At 58.2% G+C, this 18,961-nt stretch overlaps 1 long non-coding RNA gene across 1 annotated transcript; it reads right to left on the bottom strand.

Moving 5' to 3' along the window:
* Nucleotides 1-5,776: 5,776 nt before the first annotated feature.
* LOC118726650 lies at nt 5,777-18,786 on the bottom strand. Its single transcript, XR_004990348.1, has 3 exons — nt 18,775-18,786; nt 18,523-18,527; nt 5,777-5,887 (listed from the first exon to the last, which is right to left on the bottom strand). It is a non-coding gene; the product is annotated as an uncharacterized LOC118726650 (long non-coding RNA).
* Between the last annotated feature and the right edge of the window lie 175 nt (nt 18,787-18,961).

Genomic DNA, 18,961 nt, shown 5'->3' with positions numbered 1-18,961 from the left:
CAGAGGCTTCCCTTTGCCCTTCCCAGCCATGATGCTCCTACCTCGCAGGCCAGGAGGACAGTGTGAAAGACTTGCCCGCCACTGAGAAGGTCCCTTCAAGATATCCATGCGGGGACCATTGACGTGATCAGAGGCTGGGTCTGTGGACCCAGTGACCCAGGGGGATCCACCATCACCAGAATCCTGCCCATCATCTCCCTCCCAGACAAAGCACTTCCGGTCCCGCTAACAAAGTCAGCTCGGAGTCCGAGTCCACTCGTCCTCAAAATGTCTGAGGATTTCCTTCTCCGGCGCTAGCGACCTGAGTAACGCAGGTCCCTCTAGGAGGCAGGGCCATCGCTCCCTGATACCCTGTCCCTGTGCCTCAGACTCCCCCACCTCCCTGGGCCTCTGCCCCTCAGCCCTGACATGGGGGTGATGGTACCCACGCTCAGCAGATGCAATGAGATCATCTGAGTCAAGTACCCACCAGGCGCCTGGCATCAGGAGGAGCTCACACAGGGCAGGGAGCGGGGAGAGGAGTCCTCAGACGGGGGGAGGGGCGGTGTCTGGGTTGTTGGGTGGGCGTGGAGGGGAATGGTCTCTTGCCAGGGGTCAGTGTGGGGGGGAGGTGTCACCCAGAGGAAATGAGCTCTGGAGTGGCCTGGCCAGCCGCCAGCAGGGGGCCACGCTGGCACTCAGATCCCAGGGTAACTGGCACCGGATCCTACCTGCCATTCCGAGCTCCCATCCACCCATGGAGGGCTGCCTGGGACCAGGCCGGGACCCCAGGCCTCGCCCCTGGAGGCCCCAGGCAAAGTGGGGGAACACTTCCCCAGAGGCAGGGTGCCCCCCCACACACACACAAGATGCTGGCTGGGGCTGCGGGGGCCCGGCCCTGGAGGAGAGGGCAGCTCCCCTGCGGGACCTCCCCAGAAGGGAGTCTGTGTGCTGAGGCTGCTGCATCAGGATGGGGAGAGGCCTGAGCTCAGCCTGGGATGACCCCACTCGCTCCTCCCTGACCCTGTCCCCTAGTCTGAACCAGACACTCAGCTCCCCCCTCCCCCACAAGGATCCCGCAGTATCTCTGGCTCTGAGGACCGAACCGAACTGTTTCCCAATTTGATAAACACCAAGACAAAGTGCGGAAGAAGGTGCCTGGGGCCTGGGACCTCGGACCCGGCATCGGGCTTGGACCGCAGGTGCTCCTTCTGCTTCCCACCCCACCCCCACCCCCGACAGAGCAGGGGAACACCCCCCATGCTCCTGCCTGCGCCCCAGCGTTGTCGGGCAGAGATGGAATCAGGTGTGTGCATGGGTCAGCTGTAAGGTGCTCACAAGCTCAAGCAGCCTATTTGAGACGAGCGGTGTCAACCAGCCGCAAAGGCAGCTGTGGGAGCAATCGCCCTGCGTGCTGATCCGGGTCAGGTGGGGCCTCCACACCCAGCGCAGGGCCAGCCTGCTCCGGCCTTCCAGAGCCTCCATCTTCCTTCCACCCGGGAGGGGCTGAGCCCTCCCACCATCAGGATTTATTCCAGATCGGCTGTCCTTGCTCACACCCACCACCTCCCTCTTCCTTGAAGCTGGAACCTGTCAGATGGAGAGACACATAGGAGAGAACCAGCCTCTGGTTTGGGGACCCACTGATCCCCCAGCCTCCCCCTCCCCTCTTTGACTGCAAGATAAGGCCCAGGGCACAGGGAGGCAGAGCAGGTCTGAGATGCTGGAACCGTAAAGAGGCAGTGGCCTGGAGCCTGCTTCCCACCCACCGCTCACCCTGGGGGTTCTCTGAGCCTGGCTTTTTTTAATTTTATTTATTTATTTATTTATTTATTTTTTTACAGAGAGGAAGAGAGAGGGATAGAGAGTCCGAAACATCAATCAGCTGCCTCCTGCACACCTCCTACTGGGGATGTGCCCACAACCAAAGTACATGTCCTTGACCAGAATCGAACCTGGAACCTTTCAGTCCACAGGCCGACGCTCTATCCACTGAGCCAAACCGGTTAGGGCTCCTCCCTCCACTTTTTAATGTGTGCAGACATTCTCTCGCCATCAGAGACCCCAGTCCATTTGCACACGCACAGTCACACAATCAGTCACTCCAACACACTATCACTCATTCACTTCCAGAAACAATCTGGCAGGCTTGCGTGCACTCACATAAACACCTTCTCACACACTTCTACACAGACATGAGCCCTCACCCACACGCACACTGAGTTGCACACACACACACCCTCAGGCACTCATGCTCATGTACACACACACACACACACACTCATCCTTCGACTGCCAGGCCAAGCCCTTTATGCCCCAGGTCTGGCCAGCTCGGGGGTGCCCCTCCAGCTCATCAAGCACCTGATCCCTTGTGCCTCCCCCAGGCCTGGTCTCCAGAAACATCCAATATTGGGGACCCTGCTTTAGCCCTTCGATTCCTGAGCTCCCATCTACCCAGTCAGCACCCACCTTTGTGTAGAATCTAGAACTGGCCAGAACCACCCAGGCCTGTGGGGCAGGAGGCTCCAACCTGGGACCTGGGTCCTGCCTGCCCCCCACTGTCTTGAGCCTGAGCCCCCAGCCCAGCCCGTCCACCCGCCCCCTGCAGGAGGGGCCTGGAGAGAGCACCTGGGGACACCTGTGCTCGGTGTCCTCATCGGCGAAAAGAATGTGGCCATCCCATCCCACGCCCAGAATGGCGGTCAGGAGCTCCCACATGACGAGGGAAAGGCTCTGTCAGCTGGAAAACATCGTGTCCAGCCTGGGGGTTAGTCATGCCTTCCCTCTGGCCACCCCTCCTCACGGCGTCCTCGGGAAGCAGACCCAGGGCGGCCACGTCAGAGCTGCAGCATCACGGGAGACTCCATCCACACACGACCCACCCACTGTCCAGGAGAGCCTGGGTCCGCGGCTCCAGATACCCTGGGTGTGGCAGGAAGGGAACTGGGAGCCTCTTCTCTTTGGGATGAAACGCCTTCACCTGACTGGCAGGTTCTCTGGAGACACGGGGCCCTGGGAGGGGTCGAGTCCAGCTAGAACCCCTCTGCCTTAGGGTCAGGGTTCGAAGGATTCTCGATCCCCTATTTTTCACATCAAGCCACGAAGGGGCTCCTGCGAGGCCCCCTCTCTCCTGGGAGCGAGGACAGACATGGCTCCACCAGCCAGAGGCCACTCAGGCGGCCCGCTGGGTGGGAGGTCCTTCTGGCCCAAAAAACCAGACTCGGGGAGGGCCTGAGGGCAGTCCATGGAGAAGTGGGAGGCACCGAGGCAGTGCCAGAGCCCAGAGCCTGGAGCCCACCAACCAGGGAGGAGGCACTAGCCAGAAGCTGGCTCAGCTGGTTGCCTGCAGACCGCCCCAGGGGCAACCTCAACTGGGAGGCTGGGGATGGGTGGAGGCCCCACATCCAGGTTCAGGGTGGAAAAGGCACAGATGAGGGCAGCCTTCAGTGCAGGAAGGAGGGCAGATCACAGTCAAAGGAAGAGAGGAAGAAAAGGAGAGAGATGCCGAGGCTGGTTTGGCTCAGTGGATAGAGCGTCCATCTGTGAACTGAAGGGTCCCGGGTTCAATTCCGGTCAAGGACATGTACATTGGTTGTGGGCACATCCCCAGTAGGGGGGTGTGCAGGAGGCAGTTGGTCGATGTTTCTCATCGATGTTTCTAGCTCTATCCCTATCCTTTCCTCTATGTAAAAAATCAATAAAATATATTTTTTAAAATATTTTTTAAAAATAAAAAGGAGAGAGACAGACAGGGCTTGGTAGAGAGATGGAGAGAAAATATGGCGATAAGGACAGGAAAGTCAAGTCCACAGTCAGCCAGAGAGCAGACCAAAGGGGAGAAGGGAAAGTAATGGCAGCCTGGAGGGCTAAGGACCCGTCTGGACAGAGCATCAGAGAGGTGCAGAGCCAGGGGACCAGGAACGGAGGGAAGAGAGGGGAGACAGAGAGAAAGGCTGGGCCAGTGGAGCGATAAAGGCCGGACAGAGAGCCAGCGCTGGATCCAGAGCAGGGAAGGGAGTGAGGGTGAGAGGCAGCGTGAGAGGCTCTAATTATGGGCGGGCGGCGGGTGGAAGCAGAGGGCAGCCTGTTTGAAGTCTGTGGTGAGAGGCATCAAAGGGAGAGGAGGGAGGCCAGCAGGGCGAGGGAGACAAAGGAAGGGCCACCCTCCGCTCAGGCCCACCTGGACCTCCCGTTCCCACCGGTCCCGGCCCCCAGCCCTCCTCCACCAGCTGCTCGGGACTGGCCAGCGGTCTGAGCCACCTCATCATGAGCCTGGGACTCAGGGTCCGTGGGACCTGCTGCCCTCCCAGCATCCTCAGGGGCATGACAGGCTGCTGGCCTCAGGGACTGCCTCTCTTGGGGACCAGCGTGGACTTCCCTCATGGTGCCTACAGCTATAAACTTCCCGTCTCCCCGAAAATGTGTCCTGGCGTCTCCCAGCCCCAGCACCACTCTCGATTCGCCTCGGTTCCAGAAAACTCCATCTGGATTCGCAACTCCCACCCAAGCAAGGGATGGCAGGCTCTTGGCTGCAAGGGGTGTCCCAGGGTGACCTCTAACCACCTCCTCCTCAGGCCAGCAAGTCAGCTGTGCCTGGATCACCACAGGGTGGCTTCTGGCTCCTGCAGAGGACTTCTCTTTGCGCCCTCCCTCTTCTGCCTGCTCCAGCCCACACCCCTCCAGGCCAGAAAGTCCTCTGGTGGTCTCGCCCAGATCCTGCCTGCGGCCTCTTCTTTCAGATAAAGGCCAGCGAGCCTCTACACAACAGCCCCAGAAACGCTCACAGGTCCCTACGAGGGCCCTTCTCCCTGTTCTTGAGCTTTCTCCTTCCAGCTGCTGCTCTTTGGGCTCATTCTCCCCAGCTGGACCTGCCAATTCCGGGGGGAGGGGGGGTGAGGGGAGAGGAGGTGTGGCAATGGGGCAGAGAAGCCAGGCTGACTTGAATAGGAATCCTGATTTTATGGCCTCCTAGATGGATAATGCTGGCATATTCTTTACACTTTCTGAGCCTCAGTTTCCCCATCTGTAAAACGGGTGCATGCTCCCTACCTTGAAAGGATATTGTGGAACTTCAATGTGATCATGGAATGTGAGGTGCTTGGCATTCAGCAGTCACTCAATGCAAGAGAGTCCTAGAATGGTCATGGGAAGCAGTCCCACAGGGGAAGGTTTTCCCCAAGAGAAAGGCACAAGAGGTCCTCTGGGAGCAAAGAATAAACCCAGCACCTGGGAAGGGACAGAGAGATGATTCCACAGCCCACCCCATCCCTCCCCGCATTAAGCACACTCTGTCCCTGGCATCTCACCTCCACGTGTCCCGTTACAGCTTCCCCTTGCCCCTCAAGCTTGGAGGACCAGGCCAGCGTCCCCCCTCTGTGGTCAGGGCAGTGGGGCTGCTGTCAGTGTGTTATATTGTCAGCACCACACCACCTGGAGGAGGCAGGCTAGTCTCTGTGACTTTGGGTCCCTCCAGCATTGACTGAGTCTCAGGGAAGCTGAAGGAACAGCCCCACGACCCCAGGGAAGGGGTGAGCCCCCCAGAGAACCACCGCTCTCCGTCTGTGCTCTGTATCCGACGGGGAGGAGACCCCGCGCCGCCCAGCATGGGGGAAGGTGACGGCAGGCTTGGGAGATCAGAGATGGACACCCAGGATGTCCACATACTCTGACCTCAGACCTCACAGGAGTGAGCCAAACCCACCTTCGAATGTGACATAAACCAGGTTGCAACCAGGCAGAGTCTTGTACATGTTTCCATAACATGGTCTCTCCATCAACCCAGAAAACAGAGCGGACCCAAACCGTTCCTTTCCAAAGGCTCCTCCAGTCTCCCAAATCTCTGCCACAAACCCACCAACACACCTATTCACCACTCTCCCATCCATCTCCACCCTTCCACTCATCCTGCCTTCCACCTGGCCATCTTCCCTGCCTCCAGCCAGCCAGCCAGCATCTACAACCACCTTACAGTGTATCCATTCAACCACTCACGCATATATCCGTTTACCTAAATACCCACCCCGTCCATTCACCCACCCATCCAAGCGCTACCCACTCACCCACCCACATGTCCACCAGCTCACTTACCCATCTACTACCAACCCACACACACATGCATCCTCCACCCTCTCACCCGGGCCTTCTCCCTCTGCTCCGTACGTATGCACCCCCTCAAATCCACATGTCCATGTCCATGTCCATGTCCATGCAGTGACTCCACGGCAGCAGCCAGGCCCCTGCCCACACACCCATGGGAGGGACGGGCTGGTGCTTCCCTGCCTCCACCAAAGGCTGAACCGAAGGAGACAGGCCCCACTACACCTACAGGATAGCGTTTTGCTGGGAAAGATTAGAATGGAGGGATCTGCAAGAACAAAGCAGACGCTAACCCATTTGGCAGGAAGAGAAGGGAGTTCCCACACATAACCCCCAAAGCACAGCATGGACTGCAGGAACTGTCTGCGGAATGGGGCCCTGGTTGCTTAAGGACGGGGTGTGACTCAGGGAGGGGCCAGGTCATCTCACCCAGCTCCCACTGGCCTGTCTCCATTCCAGAGTTTCCCAAGACGGCAGACTCCTCAGGGGTGGCAGGGATGGGTACCGAGTGGGTAGGGGCCCAGCCACGGGAATTATGAGGGGTTCACATACACAGTAGTGTCCAAAGAGACCCCTCGGCAGGAGCAGGCCTTGTTTGCTGTGGCCGGTGGCTGGGTGCCCGGCTGCACATTCACATGCCCTGTCACACCCAGAGTCACACACACACACACACACACACACACACACACACACACGAGTTCCATCCTGGACCCATTACTCGCCAGCTGTGTGACTTTGGGGAACCTCTCAGAGATCCGGTCTGAGCACCTCTGGAACAGGAGAAGGAGCTATGCCCGCCCTCCCTGCTGAGAAAACCCACTGAGCGTAAACATGAGAGAACTGAGAGAACCATGTCTAGTTTTGCACAAGACAAAGAAAGCACGAATCTCAAAGCCTCTGAGTCCTGAGGTGGCGACGCTCACCGTCTGAGTCTCACTCCCTGACGGAAGCAAAGCCCCAGGTGGCTCTGCAGAAACACAACCAACAGCCCAGACCCAAGGCCATCTCCAAGTCCCCTCTGACCCCACGCTGAGACCACAGCCTCCCGCTCCCTGCTGGGCTGAGCCCTCCCCAGAGGGGAGCCGCTCCCTCTCGCCTGCTCTCCGTGCTCGTGGGCCTGACTGGTCCTCCCCCAGGAGGGCAAAGGGAAGGAATGGACGGTCAGGGCTGCTGCCATCGGTGTGGGAGGAGGGCAAGGACCAGGAATGAAATATCCAAAGACAGGGGTGCCCACAAAGATGCCAGCCTGCCAAGCACATGCTGGAGGGCCCGGGGGGAGGGGGAGGGGCTGGCCAGCAGTGGAAGGTGTGTGTCTGAAAGGTGTGGGTCCCAGGACCCACTTTTCAACGGGCTGCATCTCTGCCTCCACCACGATGCACGAGGCAACACACACACACACACACACACACACACACACACACGGAGGGGGGCCTGGACAGGCTTTGATGAGGGCACCAACTCTGAGCTGGGCGGTGGTGGTGCCAGCCGGGTGGGCTGGCAAGAGGTGGGGAGAGGGCGGTGTGGGCCGCTAATCCCCCCAGCGTCTCCCAGACGCCCACAGAGACCGGGGTGAGCTCTTTGTCTGAGCGGAGACGACAGAGGGGCGGCAGGCGGGCGGGCGGGCTCCTCCTCTCCCTGCCGCCAGCCCGGGACAGGTAGAAGCCTGCCGCCTGTGGGGATGGTCGGAGGGAGTGGGGCTGAGAGGATTAGGGGAGAGACAGGCGCTTACAACGGGTAGGGCTCCCTCCCTCAGTCTCAGAGGGCCTGTGGCTTTGGGGTGGGGGGTCCCCGGAAGGGCAATGGGGCACGACCCTCAGCGGGAGCAGGCCTTGTCTGCAGAGGCGGGGGGCGGGGAGCCCAGCTGCGGTCACATGCTCCGTCACACCCAGAATCACACACACACACACACACAGCCAGAGCCCCAGCCATGCAACCACGCGTGTTTCCTCACAGCTGCACACATAGGCCACGTCCAGGCGGACAGTCACGCCGCCTTGCGAGCTCATAGCTGTGCTGTCTGAACCAGCTCTGGGCCCTCAGCTAGCCCCACCCTCACAGGCTGCCCCCAAAACAGTATGCTAGGGCCACTCACTGCCCCAGGCCCCCACCACGGAGCAATGCCACGGTCACCGTGGGCCATCTCACACCTGCATTCCATCAGAATCCCGCCACACAGCCATGCCACAGTAGGTCCGGCACCGGCCCCGTCTCACAGCACCCAGTGGGTGCCCCCTGCCCAGCACCGCAAGGCGCAGGTGCACCCCTCGGCACCACACAGCAGCCTCTCTGAGCCTGTTTCTTTTTCTCTTGTGTGATCTGCCCCCCAACCCTCCCACCTTCTCCAACACCGATGCCCACACATGTCAGTCTCCTTACAGAGAAGAGAAAGTTCACCCCTTGCTTCCTTAGAACCCTGCCCCTCTCCTGCCCCTTGGGATTAAGAGCAGGTCCCCAGACTCCCAGGCCAGGGCCAAGCGCCAGGAACAGCCCCCACGCCACGGGCACGCTGGTCGCCCCCAGCCTGCCCCCCTCCCATACCTGCAGGAGCCCTCAAGCCCCCGAGGCTGTCAGCCCTCGGTTGCCCTGGCTGGCATCACCGCTCCCCGCCCCCGCCCCCGGCCATAGAGACGGGCAGGGTCACCTCTGCCCCTTCTCCTCCCTGACCCCGTTCCCTGCCCCGAAGCCCGTGTCCCCTGCAGCCCGGGAGCCCGGTGTTGGCAAGCCGGGTCCCCCGTGGCCAGCGCCTCCGAGGATGAAAGACCTCTGGCTCCTCCAGAAACCAGGGCTAAATATACCCCTCACCAGCTTTCTTGTGTCTAACGAGAACCAGCTGGGCCCGACCCACCCTTCCGCCTGCAGGACAGGCCGCGGGCCGTCAGCCGATGGACAGACCATCCGTCCGTGGGCAGCTGCCCGGGAGCCCTGCCCGCGGAGCGGAGAAGAGAGCGTGTCGCTCAGCACCCCCTCCCCGACTCCCCTGACAGAGGCTCCCCGAAGCAGACCGGTGAGAGCAAGCCTGGCTCGTGAGGAGCCTCAGTTTTTCCATCTGCAAAATAGGGATGGCACAGCACTGACGTCATAGTGCTACTGTGCATTAGCACAGGTTCAGTGCTGACGGCACCTGGCACACAGTGAGCACCCAATGCATGCCGCTCGTTACTATGAAGCTTCGGGGCACTTCCCAGGGGGCCGCGCTGCCCCCATCTTGGACACACAGAGATACAGGCTCGGGGCTAGCCAGCCACCTCAGATCAGCAGGGCCGGGGGTGCGGGGCAGAGGGACGGGCCAGTGTGAGGCAGATCAGTGAGGGGCGCAGGGAGGGGTCAGAGGAGCCCAGGCCTGGCCCCCATCCGCCGGCCTGAGGCCCGGCCACGTCCCGGCTCCCCTCCCCCGCCAGGACTCCGCCCCAGGCTGTGGTCTGCGCTGTGGCTGCAGCTCCCACGCTGGGCCCAGTTTAGCGGCTCCAGCCCGCGGCCCCAGCACAGCCCACTCTCCGGCCCTGTCCAGAGGCCTGAAATAGGAAGGAAGAGGGGCCTAAAAATAGCCCTAATTACAGAGGGGGCCCAGGGGGTGGGGGGCGGCGGCTCCTCTCTGGCTCCTGGGCACTGCCACAGCCGGCTCAGGATCCTGCTCAGGCCCTGGGGAAGGGACCCCACCCTGGGCCTCCCGTCCCAGCCCGCAGCAGGCCTCCCAGGGGGACAGAGAGTGAGGGGGTGGGGTGGGGGTGGGGGGGGGGTCAGAGCTTAGCCCAAGTGGATCCCCTCCTCTGCCTCCAGGGCTGAAACCGCCCACCCTCTCTGCTCCCCATTCCTGAGGGTCACTGGGCAGCTCCTGGCCTGAGAGCATCCAGAGCGGGCATTGCCCTCGCTCAGCCTGCCTAGCTCCTGCCCTGCCCCCCTCCCCCACTCCCCCAGGAAGCCTGCCTTGACCAGCTCCACCTAGCTCTGGCCCAATACCAGCCAGGACTCCTGGCACCTCTATCTCCCCCATTCATTTGGCTCCTGGGGGACCCCCCTCCCCCTGGGGTTGTGTTTACCCATCAGCCTGGGGGCTCCCAGAGGGCAGAGAGGGGCCGCCTTCTCTACGTTTCAGAGGAGACAGAACATGGAGATGCACAGAGAGACCCAAGGAGGGGAGGGAACCCGGTCCCACCTGGGACAAGTGACTGCTCTCTGGGCTTCCGTCTCCTCCTGGGTGGAGTGGGATGCTAACCAGGAGGAAGTGCTGTCCTGTGTCTGAACGCCCAGGTCGGGATGTTCCCCTCAGGAGAGACGAGAGCATCCGCAGGGAGCTGGGCGCTCCTGGCCCCCTCCCTGGCCCTGCCCATATTTTGCTACTTGTTTTCCTCTATGTTTAAACTCACAGGAAGGCGTTGGACAGGGTGTGGGTGTTGTGAGGGTTAAAGGTGATTAATCATCCAGGGCTTTTGGGGCGGGTAACCGGGCATGGAGGGACACGTGAGGCACTGGTGCCACCTGGTGGCTACAAATAGCAATGCTGGCCACCGTGTTGGGAGGGAGGGAAAGCTGGGAGAGGGGTGTAAAAGGGAAGGAGGGAGAAAGAGAAAGGCATAAGGGAGAGAGGAGAGGAGGAGGGGAGGAGGGAGTGCGGTAGGAGAGAGGGGGTCATGGGCCTCCAGCAAGAGGGGGGATGCTGAAGATGGGGTCCTCTCACGTGTTGCCCAGGACCAGGGAGACTGGCTCACGCCCCAAGACACTGGACGACAGCCTTTCAGAGGCTCCCAGAGGCCACAGAGGCCCCTTAGAACACGGCTCTGAGCTGTGAGGCCTGAAGGCCAGGAGGCCGAGATCCAACAGGTCAAACCCGGTGTTACCCCATAGGGACACCCCGGCCCTCAGGCCCAGCCTTTGACTGTTGGCCCCAGCTCCAGGGATGGGGTGAAGGGGTCCCCACGAACCGTGGCCAGCTTGGCCCCCTACCCTGTTTCCCCAAAAATAAGGCAGTGTCTTATATTAATTTTTGCTCCCAAAGATGCGCTAGGTCTTATTTTCAGGGGATGTCTTATTTTTCCATGAAAAAGAATACGGTACACATTTATTGTTAAAGGAAATTTATTACCCGTATACGGTACGGTAGTACGGTAGTTGTCAACACAAACCAGACAAACTGTGAATCCTACAGTATCAAGAATTTACTCATTTATTCAATGACAATCATGTCATCATCTTCTGGAACATCATCATAACAATCCAATTCCTGAATTTCCTGGTGAATTTCTTGTGACTCCATTTCTTTCAGAATCAGTGGACCAAATCTCTCATGTTTAGCCTGGGGGGGCTTATTTTCAGGGGGGGATGCCTTATATTTCACTCAGAAGGAAACCTGTAAGTAGGTCTTACTTTCGGAGGATGTCTTATTTTCGGGGAAACACAGTAGCTCCCTGAGGACCTGCGGGAAGACAAACACACGTCTGCCTCCATCGCCCACAGCACACACCTGGCAAGCCCCCTCCGTGGTGGCCCCCGTGGTAGGCAGCCACGCGACGCAGATGGTTTGGGCCAGGGAGGTGGCGTGCTGGGGCCCCCCACCTCACCCTCTCCCCTGCTTCCTCGCAGGGGCGGGAGGCAGAGGGTGAGCTTGTTTACCACTTCTGCTCCGGGCAGCGGGGATGAGCTCAGACTGGCCCATCGCCCTCCACGGGCAGGGCCGGGCCTGAGTCATAGGGGTCAAATGACTGCGGAGGCTGAATGGCTCCCATCCTGCAGCCCCGGGAGCTGCTGGACACCCCGCCGCCCTTCCCCCCTCCTGCCCCCCGGGGTGGCTGCCCTTCCGAAGCCGTCAGGCAGACGGGGAGAGGGGAGGGTCCCCAGGTCCAGCCCCCGCTGCTGACCCCCGCCCCCGACCAGAGGACAGCAGGGCAAATGCCCACCCCTCCGTCTCTGCCCAGCCAGACCCGCTTTCCTGACCACCCAGCCAGGCGCATTCCCTGCCCCCTGGGGCATCTTCGTTCAGGCCAACACCCTCCCAGCAGGCCAAGCACTTCGCCAGTCACATGCAAGGCCCCACATGCATCTTAGAAATAAATGAAATGTTAAAAATAAAAATAAAAAATGGCCGAAACCGATTTGGCTCAGTGGATAGAACGTCAGCCTGTGAATTGAAAGGTCCTGGGTTTGATTCCGGTCAAGGGCATGTACCTTGGTTGCAGGCACATCCCCAGTAGGGGGTGTGCAAGAGGCAGCTGATCGATGATTCTCTCTCATCAATGTTTCTAACTCTCTATTCCTCTCTTTTCCTCTCTGTAAAAAAAATCAATAAAATACATATTTTTAAAATTAAAAAAAAAATGGTTGCATTGGAAGATCATGCTACATCCCCCAGAACCTCCGTCTGCTCCTCTGTAAAAAGAGGCAGGGATCCGTGTTCTTCTGGGCACTTCCCAATGACCTCTGCCCTCGGCCCACAGTACCTGTGCCTGGGCTGCAGCTGGTGGAGCTAAGGGAACCCCTGGCTCTGTGCCCCAACAGACCTACGGGCCTCGGGATTCTCTGCCAATCAGGAGACCCACACCCTGACCCCCTAGGGCAACTGGGTAGGACACATGGCAATCATTCCACGTTTGTGGTGTGTTTTCATCTTTTAAGTCTCTGCTAGTACAGTGGGACATTGGATTTGAAAGTCAATTCTTAATGAATTCAAATGCCCCCCCACCCCGTTTCCTAGTATTTGAGCTTAGCCAAAGTGGCAACTCCCATGGGACCCCTGCATCCCCCACAGGCCCCAGCTCACAGGGGCCCCCTCCTCTGCTGCCCCCGAGCCCTTCCAGTGGTGCGTGGGGAGATTTAGCCTTCCACCGCTGGCTGGGTCTGGACTGTTAGCCTTGTCTCTCAACGGGACCCCTGGGTCCCTTGCCAAGACTGGATTCACTCACTCTTTAAAAAAAAAATACATAATATGGTTGGGGTTTTTGTTTGTTTGTTTATTTGTTTATTTTTATTTCAGTGAGGAGTGAGAGGGAGAGAGAGAGAAACATCAATGATGAGAGAGAATCATTGACCGGCTGCCTCCTGCATGCCCCACACTGGGGATTGAGCCCGCCATCCAGGTATGTGCCCTAACTTGGAATCGAACTGTGACCTCCTGGTTCATGGGTTGACGCTCAACCACTGAGCCACACCAGCTGGGCTGGCGCCCTTCATTCTTGACACCCTCTCCCCTCCCAGTTCTCAACTCTACACCGCCAGGTGTGGCACAGGCCTGCACACACAGGCAGGTTTGGTCCAGGTCCGTCCTGACTGGCACTGGAAAGGCCAGTCCCCCAAGTGGGCATCTCTGTCCCCATCTGTAGAAAAAAGGGGTTGGAAAAGATGACCCCCCGAGAGCCCTCTGAACCCGAAACCCGGGTTTTACAACTTAACAACAGATGCATCTGCTTTTATTGCAAAACTGAGTGAGACCTGGGGAAAGAGAAAGGGCGAGAGCTCCCTCCCCTGAACACCACCCTCCCGGCCCCAGGCTGGCACTGGCTCGTTCCCATTGCTCCTTTGGCACTGCCCACTTCCTCCCGGCCACCCCCTGGCTTCACTGATCCCTCCCCCTCCCCCCACCTCCTGCCACCCCCCTCCCTGCCCCCCTGCAGCCTCCTGCTTCAAGCCCTGACAGTGCCCAGCCCTCCCCCATCCGCTCCTCTGATCTCCAGCCCTGGCAGCCCCTCTCCCCAGCTTGGCACCTCATCTTTCAGCCCGCTTTCTGTCTGCCAAGCCTGGGCATCGCCCACTCTCCTTGCCCGGGCACTGGGGTTTGGCTTTTGCCTCCTCTAACCTTCAAGCCTCAACACTGTCCTCGCCCACCTGCCCTCTGGGTGCCAGAGACTCACTGACTCCTGTCAGTCAGCAGGGCCCTCTTCCCGCCTCAGGGCCCCTCGGCACTTCCGGCTGTGCTGATGGCGAGGCCACCGGCCCCCCTTTGGGACCTGACTCCACTTACTCCTGGTGAGACCCCTGATGCTCCCTCATGGGTCCAGGGGCCCTGGGGGTACAGATCACAGTGGGAAGTCCCCAGGAGGACCACCGGCTGATAATGGGGTTCAGGGCCCTCTTGTCAGGACTCTGGGCAGGAAAACTGAAAGCAGATCCTCTGCTGTGGGCCCGAAACACGGTGGTGCCTCCTCCTCCAGGGCAACTGGCTTCTGCCCCGGCCCCTCCTGCACCGCGGGACCAGCTGCCTCGTTTCGTACTGTTGACCCTTCTCTTTCTGAAAACCCCTCTGCGTTGGGGGACATCTGTCATACTATCAAATTTATTTTTGTTCTTATTTTTATTTTTAAGGTTTTGCTAAGATCAGTGCCAAACAAAATAAATAGATAAAAATGAATAATGTTTCTCTTGATCATGAAAAACAAAACAAAACCCTCTGTTGCATGGTTTTTGGGGGGTTTTTGTTGTTGTTTAATATATTTTATTGATTTTTTACAGAGAGGGAGGGAGAGTTAGAGACATCGATGAGAGAGAAACATCGATCAGCTGGCTCCTGCACACCTCCTCCTGGGGATGTGCCCGCAACCAAGGTCCATGCCCTTGACAGGAATCAAACCCGGGACCCGGTTAGGCCATGGTTTGTCCTATTTCTCTTCTAGTCTTTTATTTTTTTTTCAAAATGTATTAATTATCTCAGGTATATAGAAATGCATAGGTAATAGTTCAGCAAACCTGAATCCTTACTTCCCAGCTAAGAAACAGGTTTTCACAGAGAAAACTGAAGTGACCTGCGCCCTCCTCCCACAGGTAAGCTCTCTCCTGAATTTATCACTTATTCCTGTGAGTATTTTACCCGTTCACTACATGTATATGCATCCGTCTGTAATATCGATTTTTTAAATGGTGGTTGTTTTTTTTTCATTCTTCATAGATGGAATCACACAATAGGTGTCCTGCTGCCACTTGTCTTTTTTTTGCTCAACATTTTGTGAGTTTTAATCCTTGATGCATGGACTCTCATTCCTTCCTTTTCACAGCTGTGCAGCATTCCACTGTCACAATTGAGTTAGCCAACCTCTTGTTAATGGTAATGGACCTTTAGATGACTTCTTATCTTGTTTTAAATTGTGAGAGCGTACATGCACATATTCTCATTGAAAATATTCAAATAATATAGGACATCGAATGGATCAGTGGTCGGCACACTGAGGCTCGCAAGCCACATGCGGCTCTTTGGCTCCCTGAGAGTGGCTCTTCCACAAAATACCACGGCCTGGGCGAGTCTATTTTGAAGAAGTGGCGTTAGAAGAAGTTTAAGTTTAAAAAATGTGGCTCTCAAGAGAAATTTCAATCGTTGTACTGTTGACATTTGGCTCTGTGGACTGATGAGTTTGCCGTCCACTGGAATAGATGATGGAACCCTGCCTCTACCTACCGACCATCTCAGAAGTAGCCACTGCCGCCCACTCGTGTGTGTTCTGCCTGTGCTGCTCCCAGTCTCCACAATAGATGTGTTTGTCCGTATATGTGTGTATCGTTACAAGCATCTCCCTCAGGGATGTCTGCACTTGGTCCCCTCTCCTGGGCACCCATACTTCTAACTTCTCTTCAGTCGCTCTCACCCCGCCCCCTTATCCATCACCTGCCTCTTCAATATCCAGGCTGCTCAGATCTGCGGCTTCAACCTTTTTATCCTCAACTTCCCTGGGATAGGTGGTCTCCCCTCACATCATCATCCCAGCCCACTGACCTCCTTAAAGCTCTACAACCTTGACCCTGAGCTTCAAGCACTTCCTGGTCCACCCCTTGGATGGTAAGACCTTCAAACTGTCAGACTGTACACCACATGTGTCAAACACAAGGCCCGCGGGCCAAATCCGTCCCGCCAGGCCTTGCAATGTGGCCCGCACCGCGCTGTCATCACTGCACTCCGCTGCGTTTCCATCACAATGACAGTTTATGACTGTTCAGTAAACCATTCGGCCCGCGATTTAGGCTGGATTTTAGATTTTGGCCCCTTCTCTGATTGAGTTCGACACCCCTACTGTACACATTGGCCCCTTACCAGCTCTTCCTTGCCTTCCCAGAGCCTCCCTCTCTCCATCCCTCCAGCTCACAGGCCTGCTGACACCCTCTTCCCACCAGCCCAGGCCTGCCATGTTACCTCCTGACTACCACTATCACCTCCTAAAAGGCTCCCCTGTCTCCAGCGCCTCCCCACCATCACCTTGTTGAGGGGAAGAGGGTTTGGGAACCGTTGAAGGGGGAAATCTTTGTTCTAAAACCTCCAGGGACGCCCCAGTGTCTATTGGATAAAACCCGCACCCCACAACCTGGCATTCAAGGCCTGGCCTCCTCCCTCCCCAGGTCCCAGCAGCCTGCACAGGGCCTCACTGAACCCAGCCTTCCTCTGGGAGCTCCGTCAGCTCCAGGACCCCAGACAGTGGTCAGGGACAGGGGGACAGGAGTTCATCCTGAGCCTCACGCCCAGCCCAGCCGGCTCAGCGGGCCCAGCGACCCAACCCATGGGAGCTGTCTCTGCCTGGCTGGCTCCGGACTCCTCCCGACTCGAGAGACAAACTGTTCTGCAGACGGTGAGGTCTGGAAGCTCCACTCAGTAGACAGAGGACAGTGCATTCCAATTATGCTTCAATTAGCAGCTCACTCTTCTCCCACACGCCGGCCAGAAAAGGCAGGTTTTCGTCCGGAGCGTCTCCCGCACTAATGGACGGGGTCAGACTCCGGGTGCCTTGATGGCACACAGACCCTGCGAGAAGCAAGCACTCCGGAGCGAAACTTCTTCCCCTCCACATTTCGGAAAGGGGCAGGACCAGGGCCCACATCCCCCAGCAATGGGGCTCCACAGGTCTTCCTTGGCCCTCAGGCCTGAAGCTCCTGAACCCTCCCTCTGAGGTCCCCCACGCTGAGCCCTGTCTAAGAGACTTGGCCGCAGGGAGCTAGCTCCTAGTCTGATGGAAAGACCATTTCATCTCCTTGGGAAACACTGGGCCGATGGCAACGTATCAAGGAAGGCCTAAAATGATTTTCCTTCATCGGGGCTTTCCTATAAAATATGGATGAGTGTTACTGTTTAACTAAACAGCAATAACAATTGCTAGCATCTATTAAGAGCCTACAACGTGCTAGGTGCTGCCCTAGGTCCTTTTATGCATTATCTCGACAGTCCGTAAACGTCTCAGCGCCCTTTTGAAGTGAGGCTATTATAACCCCTGTCTTCTGGATGAGGTAAGTGAAGTTTAGAAAGCCTGAGGTCACACAGATGGCACGGGGTGGCTCAGAACTTGAACCCAGGGTCTTACTTGCAGAGAGCGGCTCCAGGTGGCTGCATGGTACCGGCTGGGGGAGGTGCAGCAAGTAAACAAAGCTTGGTCAGGTGCATGTCATTGAGTAGATTCAAAACCCAGGAGAACATTGTAACCAGGCCCTTAACTTTGCACCATGGAAACTGGCTTATATATAAAATAAAGACTCGGCTTGAAGGCCGTGGCTCTGTCTCTCCGTCAGAGTCCCCCCCTAGACCCAGCCTTATTCTCTTGTCTGTCTTTTCTTAATCCTTCACCGCCCCCTCTCAGGCTCACCGAATCTGGCTGTGCTGGCGAGGCATGAGTACTCTTGGCCGCTGTGCTCTGCTTCATTTCTGTTGACTTAAATCCTTCTTGTGGACAAATACCCCCAACTGTGCAAGCTTAGTCTTTCCCTACAGAGCCTAATTGCAAAAAAAAAAAAAAAAAAAAAAAAAAAAGGGCGGTGCGGGTGGGTCCGGGGCCATATGGAGAAAGGTGATGGAGAAGGGAGACAGGGTGAGGAGCGCCCAGGGCCTTTGATGGTGGGGGAGGTGCCTGATGACAAAGGCAAGGTCAGGGACTGTTTTGAATCATTCTCAGGACAGAGTTTCTTTCTGAAACTGGTTGATTCCTTCAGACCCTCCCAGAGATGGTCCAGGCATAACTGAGGGGCTAGGAATCCCAAAAGCAAGGCCCAGTCATCTGCCCACACAATGTCTGGGCACAGCGGACAACCGCTCCGAGCGCTCTCTCCGCACTCTGGGTGCAGAGACCACTTCCCCAATTCAGGGGTTCTGTCCAGGACAAGTGTCGGCAGTCCCCGCCATGCAAACGTGGGTAAAGGTCGGATTCTTTGTTTCTCCCCAAATGCCCTGCGCGCACTCCCCACCCATTGTTAACACCGTTCCGGTGCTTGTCGGTTTCTTTCATCTCTGTTCTCCCATGATGTCAAGTGCTCAGGAAATCCAGAATCCCTGAATAAATGCATGGATATAACCTCAGAGAGGGGGGAGCAGTCTTAGCCATGGCAGCTGGAAGGGGGCAAAGGCTATTGTGCCACTCACTCACCCCAGGCCACTTTTATCCCTCCCTCCCTCTGGGGGGGACCGCGGCGGCCCACCCCCAAAAGCCTACCCACCTACCAACCCCTTCCACCCGGCGTCCTGATGGCCCAGCCCCTCCCGCCCCTCTATATCCAGGGGACTAGCGCTCAAGTCCACCCCGGGGCTCCGGGTCAGCCAACTCCGAGTTTTAGGAGGGGAGCCAGGCTCAGGAGCGCCCGCGTGGGGGCGCTGGAAGGGCGCGGGAGGAGCGAGGCGGGGCCTGCAGCGCCCTCTGGGTGGTGGAGCCCAGACGGCCGGCCAGACAGCTGCTCCCTCCCCTCGAGGGTCTCCACCCCGCAGCCGCGGCCCCGCACCGGCGCCCGCCCTCCTGCGCCCCCTTCCGGCCCCCCTACTTTCTTCCTCCCGCCCCGCCACGCCCCTCTCGCTCCCCTGGGCGTTTCTCCAGGTGAAAGACCACCCGGCGGGAGGCAGATGGGTTCGCATCCCAACCCGGTCACTGCATCCGAGGCGCGGCCCTCCCCACGCGGCCGGGGGAATGGGCCGCGCATCCCACCTCCTCGGGGCAGAGTGGGCGCTCCG

The sequence above is a fragment of the Pipistrellus kuhlii genome, unplaced genomic scaffold (assembly GCF_014108245.1).
Source record: "Pipistrellus kuhlii isolate mPipKuh1 unplaced genomic scaffold, mPipKuh1.p scaffold_m20_p_22, whole genome shotgun sequence".
Taxonomy (NCBI): domain Eukaryota; kingdom Metazoa; phylum Chordata; class Mammalia; order Chiroptera; family Vespertilionidae; genus Pipistrellus; species Pipistrellus kuhlii.
This window is presented reverse-complemented; position numbering and strand designations above follow the sequence as displayed.